General features: G+C 43.1%; 1 pseudogene; it reads right to left on the bottom strand.

Annotated features, from left to right (window-relative positions):
- Nucleotides 1-2,570: 2,570 nt before the first annotated feature.
- LOC144243163 (adenosylhomocysteinase pseudogene) lies at nt 2,571-3,818 on the bottom strand (annotated as a pseudogene).
- Between the last annotated feature and the right edge of the window lie 4,022 nt (nt 3,819-7,840).

Raw genomic sequence — 7,840 nt, 5'->3', positions numbered from 1 at the left:
CAACACCGAACTTCCCCAAAATACTTGGCTGTATAATAATAAATGGCTGTATATGACCTCTGTTCTCCTTGGGCCCAGGAAGACCTAGCCCTGCCTGTAACCCCCCTTTCCCCCCCCCCTTAGAGCTGCTGAAAGCCAGGGAGAGGAAGATGAAGGGATGAGACAGTACAAGGGGAGAGAGCTGCTCTGGCTAGTAAGCAAGGCACATTTCTTTTCATTTTCCAATGGCTGCCTGCTCAAGCTCACCTAAACAACTCTTGATTTTGGTCCACCCCAAATTCTATGCCCTCATTGCTGACACCATTTATTTTAGTGCTGGGGACCCTTTGACTTAGCAGCCAAGCCACATTGCCTTTGGGCTGCGATTACAGGGTATGATAGTCTCCATTCCCCAACCTTATACCTATTAGGGTGGCTGTTACCAAAAGAAAAAAAAGACAATCGGGGCACCTGGGTGGCTTAGTCGGTGAAGCGTCCGACTTTCACTTAGGTCATGATCTCGCGGTTCGTGGGTTCGAGCCCCGCGTCGGGCTCTGTGCTGACTGCCAGCTCAGAGCCTGGAGCCTGTTTCAGTCTGTGACTCCCTCTCTCTCTGACCCTCCCCTGCTCACGCTGTCTCTCTCTCTCTCTCTCCTAGAAATAAATAAAACATTAAAAAAATTTAAAAAAAGACAATAGGTTTTGGTGAGGATGTGGAGAAATTGAGAGCCTTGTGTGCTGCAGGTGGCAATGCTCCTATGGAAAACAATAGGGATCCTCAAAAAATTAATGTAGAAATACCATCTGATCTAGCAATCCTATTTCTGGATATTTGCTTAAAGGAATCAACATCAGGATCTTGAAGAGACATTAGCATTCCTATGTTCACTGAAGCACTATTCACAACAGTCAAGATGTATAAACAACTTAAATATCCAACCACAGATGAATGGACAAAAAAAATGCAGTATATTCATACAATGGAATATTATTCAGCCTTAAAATAATAAAGAAATTCTAGGATGCCTGGGTGGCTCAGTCTGTTAAGCATCCGACTTCCACTCAGGTCATGATCTCATGGTTTGTGAGTTCAAGTCCTGTGTTGGGCTCTGTGTTGACAATTCAGAGCCTGGAGCCTGCTTCAGATTCTGTGTCTCCCTCTCTCTGCCTCTCCCCCACTTGCACTCTGTCTGTCTCTCTTTCTCTCAAAAATAAATAAACATTAAAAATTGTTTTAAAAATAAAGAAATTCTGTAGTATGTGACAATTCAATGAACCTTGGGGACATTATGCTAAGTGAAATAAGCCAGTCACAGAAGGACAAATACTGCATGATTCCACTTATATGAGGGACCTAAACTTGTCAAATTCTTAGAATCATTCAAAGAGTAAAATGGTGGTTTCCACAGGCTAGGGGAAAGGAGAAATGGGGAGCTGTTAGTCAATGGGCATAAAGGTTTTTTTTTAAGTTTATTTATTTACATTGACAGAGACAGAGACGGTGTGAGTGGGGAGAAGGGGAAGGAGAGAGAGAGAGAGAGAGAGAGAGGAAATCCCAAGCAGGCTCTGTACTGCCAGTGCAGAGCCCAATGCAGGGCTTGAACTCACGAACTGTGAACTCACGAACTGTGAGGTCATGATCTGAGCCAAAACTGACTGAGCTACTCAGGCACCCCCACAAAGTTTTAATGAACCAAGATGAATAAGTTCTAGAAATGTGCTGTGCAACACTGTGTTTATCAATATTGTATCATACAATTAAAATTTTGTTAAGAGAGTAGATCTCATGTTAAGTGTTATTCCCACAATAAAATAAATTTTAGGCACCACTTTTTAAAATTTACCCACCTTCCTGCTCTCTTTTAACATTATAAACCTTAATTAAGCATTATAAACCAAATTAAACTTTTTGATCCAGAGTGTGATAGGAACCATCATGTTACAAAGAGCTGGCAGATCTATGCCCCTCTCAACCTCTAGCTGTTACTTCCTTTGTCCTTTTTTGGTTGTCACTGAACAGTAGATTTGAAGCTCTGTAAAATGGGAACTGAAAGCACTGACCTAACTGTTCTGAGAAACCTCTTAAACAACAAAATGCCTAGCACTAAGCCAGGCTCTCAGGAACAAACTCCCGATAGTTCCTCCCTGCCCTTTGATATAGTTCATTCTCGTCTGTCATGGGCTGAGGAACTAGTGAACCAGTAAACTAAGAACATGGATATGAAGTCCATAGGCCAAGGGAGGGTAGATGGTAAAGTGCATGGGCTTTGTGACCACTACTGCCCATTTCCAGTCTAGGTAAGAACTGACTGAGCAAGTGGTTCTAAAACCCCTGAGCTCCTGGCTCCCTGTGGGTATTTCCTGTGTACTTCTGTCATGACCAGGGCTTGCAGAGGGGCTTCTCAATTCCCCTGCCACACTTGAAGCAGTATGAGGGATGCAGCAGAGGCTAAAGACTGAGTGACCAGCCCCAGGGAGTCAATGAGGGACATTAACAAGCCTATCTCAAAGTTGGTGTCATTTGCTCTTGGGGAAGAGAAGTGGGACCCCAGCGAGGCCACCAGCTAAAAGGCAAACAATAGGCCTGGTTCTCAGTGGTGGTAATAATTAGCCTTGAAGAGACCATCACGGGACAAGTCTGGGCACAAGGCCTGCTTGGTCAACTTCATATTGAGCTTACCCAAATGAGCTTCAGACACTGCCTCATCCCACTTCTTGGGCAGGAAGTGTACCCTCGCAGGGTGCTTGTCTGGATAGGTTCACAACTCTATCTGTACCAGCACCTGGTTGGGGAATGAGATGGTCATCACAAAGCTGGGGTGGCCCACGGCACAGCCCAGGTTGACCAGCTGGCTCTCAGTCAACAGGATGGTATGGTGTCCATTTTCTAAACCGTTTTTCAGTCCACCTAGGGCTTGATATTCACTTTCTCCATGGCATTTTCATGAAGCCACTTGACATCAATCTCTACGTCAAAGTGTCCAATGTTACACGCAATGGCATCATCTTTCATCTGTTCAAAGTGCTGGCTGAGGATGATGTCAGTACAGCCCGTGGTGGTGACAAGTACAGTGCCTTCCTGACAGGCCTCACCTCATAGCCCCCCATGGCAACCTATGGGGCATTATGGAGTTGATCTCTGCAATTATGATGCAGGTCCTGAAACTCCTCAGGGTCTGGACACGACCTTTGCCCGCACTGCCATAACCTGCTACCACTGCGACCTTACCTGCAATCATCACATCTGTGGCCCACTTGATGCCATCTATAAGAGACTTCTGGCAACCACACAGGTTACCAAACTTGCTCTTATTGACAGAGTCATTGCCATTGATGGCAAGCACTTTCAGCTTCCCCTTCGTCATCAGCTTGTATAGGTTGTGGACCCCCAATGTGGTCTGTTTAGAAATGCCTCAGATGCCTGATAGGAGCTGTGGATACCTAGTGTGAATGAGGTTTTTGAGGTCATTTCCATTATCCAGAATCATGTTGGGGGGCCCATCCTGAAGTATAGGGTCTGCTGAATGCACCACAGGTACTCCTCGACCTTATCACCCTTCCAGGCACACAGGCTGGAATGCCAGCCTTGACAATAACAGCCATGGCACAGTCTTGGGTAGAGAAGATGTTGCAGCTGGGCCATTGCATCTCAGCTCCCATGCCTCCACCATCATGTGTAGGCACCCATCCATGCAGGTGTCCTTCAGCAGCTCGGAGGCTGAGTACATCTCCTTCATGCGCATTAGGCCTGGCATCTCATTCTGTGCGATGACCAGGGCCTTGTGTCCCCAGGAGGCCAAGCTGATATCAGCGACTTTGTAGGGCAGTTTGTCTGACATGCAGGCAGTGCTTCCACACAGAGTAACAGACATGGGTTAAGGGGGCTGGTTCTGGGGCTACGGCCTTGCACAGAGAAGGCGGCACTGGGCAGGCTAAAATAAAATTTTTCTTAAAGAACAGAAGAAGAGGAGGAGAAGAAGGAAGAGGAGGAGGAGAAAGAGGAGAAGACTCCCTTTCAAGGCACTTATCATCTTCTTTTTTATCAGGGTAAATAGAGAGGTGGAGTCGTGTAATGGTTATGAACCTAGATTCTAGAGACAGACTTCTTAAATGCTAGGCTTTCCATCTTATTAGCTGTGTGGCCTTGGACAAGTTGCTTAACCGCTCTGTAACTCCATTTCCCCAGCTGTAAGATGGGGATGACAGTATCTTGTTCTAGGGGTGCTATGAGTTAAAGGAGTCAATCCATGTAGACACTTAGCAAGGCCCCGGCAATCAATACATGTCACAACTGAAGGAGTTGCTAAATGAATGATTTAAACAATAACTCCCGGGGCGCCTGGGTGGCTCAGTCGGTTAAGTGTCCAACTTCGACTCAGGTCATGATCTCACAGTTCGTGGTTTCGAGCCCCGCATCGGGCTCTGTGCTGACAGCTCAGAGCCTGGAGCCTGTTTTAGATTCTGTGTCTCCCTCTCTCTCTGACCCTCCCCTGCTCATGTTCTGTCTCTCTCTGTCTCAAAAATAAATAAACTATTTTTAAAAATTTAAACAATAACCCCTATGGAATATAGAAATCAATTAAATATTTATTCCCAAAGGAACAGAATTTGTACTGTTATTTATTTATAGTTCTGTTATTTATTCTTTTTTACTGACCAAACAACAACAGTGCATATAAGTATGTGTTTTCTTAATAGGAAGGAAGAAGGCATAGGTTAACTGACTACTGTTCTCCAGTGGAGCTATGTCCACATAAACCAATTGTTTCACCCTATTCTCACAACAAGCCTGCAAACTGGGTATTTTATCATCATTTTTCCTTAGGATGATACTTGCCCAAAGTTGAGTAACTTATTCCTAATCACAGTGCCTCGTAAGGTCTGGATGTGAATTCAGGTCTGACTACAACATGCAATCTATCAACACAAATCTGCTTTGTATGTAGCCACCTGATTTCATCAATGAATAGGATGAATTGAAATCATTAATTTTGGAGGCATTCAGCTCCAGTAAGAGTTAAATTACTTATTGGCTCTGCCAGATGGCATGGCTTTCTATTTAAGCAGGGCACAGGTGTAGGTGTAATCCTTTAGATGACCAAATCTTTGGTCTCATTGTTAAGTGACATTAACTTACAAGAAAGTAAAGTTGTAAAAGAAAAAAAATCGCTGGGATTTGAAGATAAATTGATGCCTAGAAAATATGGGGTAGGGGTTAATGGGACAATAATTTGGGGAAGTATAATAACCAAGAAATGCACTATTGCTGGATTTTATTTTAGTCAGTATTCTCTTGGCACAGACAGACATGAACTACCAGCTACCAGTGAGATCTACCTATTCTCTGTCATTTGGAAAGTATCATGGAGGTTTTCTGGAGGCAGTGTTTTAAATGTTCAGAAATAGAAGCAACCAGAAAAAGTAAATCGAGTAAATAAAAGAAAATGTCTTATATTCTTTTTGCCACAGAATTGCCCTTAGCAAATTATCAGTGTTATACTAAAGAGGCTCTGGATATATTTCACCCTATTTGCTTATGTAACTTTTATTCACTATTTTCACTCTGTGATGAGTAAAGGAAAAAATGGAAGAACAAGATGACCTTTCCATTTTGTCCTAACACAGAAAACAGGAAGAGTGAGCACTGCCATCTTTTGGTTACACAATATAATTATTGAAATCATCACACTTAACAGCCAGAAGAATGCTGTTAGTCATCACGGAATGAACAGGAACACTTACTTAGCCAGTATGAGTCAATTCTTTAGACTATTTCCTCATAACATCTTTCTTCTGGAAAGTAATCACAAAGTTTCTGAAAGCTAAATTTTAAGAGTAGACACAGAGAGAATGTGCTGTGGGTTTTCCAGATTCCCTTAAAGACGGTGGACAGTGCTAATTACAGTTCATAATTCTAAAGCATTCAGAGTGGACAAAGAGAAGTGGAGAACATTTTTGTATAATCATTAAGGCCAATTTCACAACTGTCCCAGGGGCCACGAACTTGAACGAAAGGCTGGACTTTTTAGATGAGAAAATGCCATGGCAGAGGCCACCAGATACCTCTCTAGGGTTATCGACACCAAGCAAGAGAAAAGGTACAGAAGGCCTGGACAGGGCACAGGCACATTCCAGGAACTTTCTAAAGGAACTTTTTATGTTGTAAGGGAACACCGTGTTACTACAGAGGAAACTCTGAGCAGTTTACCAGAGGGTACTGTCTGGGGCCAACCTCTCAGCTGCCTCAGCAGCAGAGAAGCCATAAGACACCACTGATGCATGACATGTGTTTTACTAACAGCAGTCCTGGAGAAAAGACTTGGAGCAGATAAAGGGTATATATTTTGAAGAGGAAACTTCTGAATTTGAAGAAGACAGGGATCTAAAATGGAAATATAACCCCCTCATACCATGTGAGGATCCATAGAAGAAGATATCAAAATAAGTTTTTTAAAAGGCTCATCAGGGTGGGGCACCTAAGTGGCTCAGGTCATGAGCTCATGGTTTGTGGGTTCGAGCCCCACGTCGGGCTCTGCACTGGCTGCACTGAGTCTGCTTTGAATCCTCTGTCTTCCTCTCTCTCTCTCTGCCCCTCCCATGCACTCTCTCTCTCTCTCTCTTCAGGGTGCAGGAAAATAGAATATAAAATCCAAATGAGGATTTTAAGAATATTTGGGATAAAATGGGAAATATGGAAATGTATAGCCATTGAGTGAAAGGAAGTGAACTGAATTTGACTTTTTTTGACTCAAGTCTATCCTGATATACTCTCCTTTTGCTGTAGAGACATATCACTTTTCCATGTATACTGAAACATTTGTGGAAATAACTAAACAAACACTTCCATAGGCTACCAGAGAACAGACTGGGTAGGGGAGACCTGGCTTCCAGTCTTACATCTCCACTAATTACCCAGGTGCCCTGAAGTCACTTAGTCTCCTGAGCCTTGATTACCTGAATGTACAAAATAAGTTTCTTGGATTCTATCATTGCTTCTCAAGCTGGGGTCTGCAGTTATAGATTACTTCCAAATTTCCCAAGGTTCTTTAAGATATATCAGACTAGATCATTTCTAATGGCCTTGGCTCTAAAATTCTAAGAGAAAAAAGTTTTTTTCCCTTCCCTAAATTCCTCAGGACCTAGAGGAGGAAGAAAAGTCAACACACTTGGTTTTTCCCCCTCTGTGTTCCTTCTCCCTTTCTGACCTGCAATTATTCTATTTTTCTGAATTTCTAGAGCAGAGCTTTCCAAAAGAAATACATCTAACTTAAAATCTTACGGTGGTCACATTTTTTAAAAATATTTTTATTTATTTCTAGGAGAGAGAGAGAGAGACAGCGTGAGCAGGGGAGGGTCAGAGAGAGAGGGAGATACAGACTCTGAAATAGGCTCCAGGCTCTGAGCTGGCAGTCAGCACAGAGCCCGACGCGGGGCTCGAACCCATGAACTGCGAGATCATGACCTAAGCGAAAGTCGGACGCTTAACCGACTAAGCCACCCAGGCGCCCCAATGGTGGTCACATTTTTAAAAGTAAAAAGAAAGTGGTGACATTAATGTTCACAGTATATTTTATTTCATCCAATATATCCAAAATACTATCACTTTGATATGTCAGCATTGTAAAACTTAATGAGATGTTTCAGTTTTTTTGGCATACTAGGTCTTCAAAATCTGATGTGTATTTTACATTTATAACATATCTCAGTTCAAACTGGCCGCATTGAGAGTGCTCAACAGTCACACGTGGCTGGTTTTGGAAAATCCTATGTTTATGTTCTAGGAGTGGACAGCACATGAATAGAGCCCTCCTTATGGAAAAGTAATAATCCACTGTCCATGTTTTCTGAAAAATAGCTTTGT

The sequence above is a fragment of the Crocuta crocuta genome, unplaced genomic scaffold (genome assembly GCF_008692635.1).
Source record: "Crocuta crocuta isolate KB4526 unplaced genomic scaffold, BGI_CrCroc_1.0 scaffold26, whole genome shotgun sequence".
Classification (NCBI taxonomy): Eukaryota; Metazoa; Chordata; class Mammalia; order Carnivora; family Hyaenidae; genus Crocuta; species Crocuta crocuta.
The sequence above is the reverse complement of the archived record's forward strand: the minus strand, read 5'-3'. Positions and strand labels throughout refer to the sequence as shown.